The 2500-nt window shown below is 36.8% G+C and overlaps 1 protein-coding gene across 5 annotated transcripts in view; it reads left to right on the top strand.

Annotated features, from left to right (window-relative positions):
- The window catches only part of LOC113824915 (LIM/homeobox protein Lhx3-like), a 171822-nt gene extending 169517 nt beyond the window's left edge, over positions 1 to 2305 (top strand). For all 5 annotated transcript variants that reach the window (XM_070125766.1, XM_070125763.1, XM_070125764.1 and 2 more), the window contains exon 8: positions 1 to 2305. This exon is cut by the window's left edge and continues 1401 nt beyond it. The gene's annotated coding sequence lies outside the window, so the exon portion shown is untranslated.
- Positions 2306 to 2500: the final 195 nt, after the last annotated feature.

Raw genomic sequence — 2500 nt, 5'->3', positions numbered from 1 at the left:
GGTGTTCTTGGCGCGTGAGGTCCGCGCAGGCGCACTGGGGGAGCCGCTCCGAGGAACATGGCGTCGGCGGCAGAGAATCATTGGCAAGGACTCTCTTCCTGATATATTGACCAGACCTGATGATGATGATGATGATGTGTGTGTGCGTGTATATATATATATTACCATGCAATGGCTGATTACGTATATAAACTGACGTCACAAAAAGACGGTGGTAATTATTGCTGGTGAGACAAAGGATATTTTTTATGTAGCTACTTCATGTTTGTCCTTTCGCTACAGGATTTTAAATGTACATATCTTAATGACGTGAAGTGTTTCACAAAAGTTTTTTTTTCTTCAGGTTTATTCCTGTGGGTGTGAGATGTATATATATAAAATGACTCACATGGGATATTAGTGGCATCCAAAGACGAGGGTAACAGAGAAGTCTCTGCTTTACTTTTCATAGTGTTTTTGTTAGTATACCAAAGATTATTTGCAAAGGTTATAAAGAGAAAAATTAGATTTATAATTGATTTATTAAAAAAAGACATTATGTTTTTAAAGATTTGTTTCTGAATTCGAAGTACCCGAGTGAAATGGTAGTGTAGAGCTCAGACTCCGAGTGTCCTGCCCCTCCGAGAGCCAGGCTTCCACTGACGCATCCCGAGCCGCTTCTGTCTCGCTCCGAAGCTTCGAACTCGGTGGCGTCTGGTTCACTCGGTAGGAGGTTCGACCACTAGCAACTTACGCTCCTTGGGCTTGATTTAACACTAGTACAACTCCCTCTCCCTCTGACATTTGCTTGTTCTTTTAATATTAATTTTGTACATAACGTTACATGAAAGAGTGTCTGTGTTTGTGAAGGTGAGTGACTGTACATAAGTCTGTTTGTTATTAATTCTAACGGAGAAGAAAGAAAGAAAAAAGAAAAAAACCTTAATAGCACACAGACTTCAGGATGGTTCTTGGTGTAGCATCTTACAATTGATGTCATTTATACATTAGATTCGAATTTTAACATCACTGGAAACTGTGTATCTGCTATGTAGACCTCGTACGTGTCCTCTGTATGTAAAAAAAAAAAAAAAGACTTGATGTTTTCTTCTGTCATAACTCCTTTTTCCTCGGCCATGTTGACACAAGTTGGAGCATTCAAGGTGACAGTGTTCATTCCCAAGTGTTTTTTACATTCCTCATTACTTGTAAAGGTGTAGAAGATCATTTAAACAGGCAGGGATGCTCGTTTCCCCTTGTTATAAATGTGCGTTTTTTATATATGAAATCACTGTGAATAGATAGATGACTCGAGTAGGGGAATTCCTCGACACGATAGATCTTTCCATTAAGCATTCTCAATCATCGTCATGTTGGTAAAAGGAGAAGAAAGATACGTAAAAAAAAGTAACACATACTAACCCTTCTGTTGAGGTTATTTGTGTCCTTTGTTTATACCCTTCATGGCATGTCCAAAAGCTCAACTTCTGAAAACATGGCCTATTATATGGTACAATTCAAAAGGTGTTATTTAAGGCATACATGTGTGGTCGCCGTTACTGATGTGTTATCAAGTGGTCCAGTTTTATCATTTTTATCATTATTATCCAACGATACCCAATATTTTTTTTCCTCATGCACTCTCTTCCTTTTAAAACAAACAGTATCTTATCACAATAACTTACCTCAAACGATAAGTAATTGTGACTGTGTAAAGGCGTTTTTTTATAATTTTTCTTTCAAGGAGACCACACACAGCAAGCCTTGTAAGCACTGGTTACTCCCTCAATCCTGCAGACAAGCTCCCTATAGTACATTCCTTTAACCAGATGTTCCTCATCTACATGTGTACTACGATGTAAAGCACAAAACAAATTATATATATATATATAAATGAAAATAAAGAAGTTCTCGCTCAATACTAGCACATATGATTTTCTTGTAGATGTTGTGAGTTGGCAAAACTACAGAAGGGTGTACTCGGAGGCAGGTCATAGTAATCATAAACTGTATATTATTTTTATCTGTATTGATTTGCTCTTCATTGTCATTATGGGTGTTTGCTGTATGTTCATCTTGACTCACTTCCGGCTGCTGGAACGACCAACTAGCTGGACCATAAGAATGTATAATAAACGAATTTATGTAATTGTGTGTGTTTTCTGTGTTCCTTGGCTTCTCTGGAGGTCTCTTATCAGCTGCACATTTATTTGATTTTTTTCTTCGTCATTTCTGATAATAATATCTCTTAAATGTTGATGGCAATACAATAATGATGATAATAGTTATAACAGCCTTTTGATAATTGATAAGGGGCATAATGATAATGATAGGACGTATGCAAGTAATGATAATGGTAATTGCAATGATGATGTTCATGGAACCTTTAATAAAGTAGTTGGCATGATATGGCAATAAATTTGATGATGTTTATGAAAATGCGAATAACAAAAACAACGAAAATGATAATTTGTTGAAAAAGCAATATTCGCACGCATGTGTGTACGTACATGTGTATGTT

Source organism: Penaeus vannamei, chromosome 9 (assembly GCF_042767895.1).
Source record: "Penaeus vannamei isolate JL-2024 chromosome 9, ASM4276789v1, whole genome shotgun sequence".
Classification (NCBI taxonomy): Eukaryota; Metazoa; Arthropoda; class Malacostraca; order Decapoda; family Penaeidae; genus Penaeus; species Penaeus vannamei.
The sequence above is the reverse complement of the archived record's forward strand: the minus strand, read 5'-3'. Positions and strand labels throughout refer to the sequence as shown.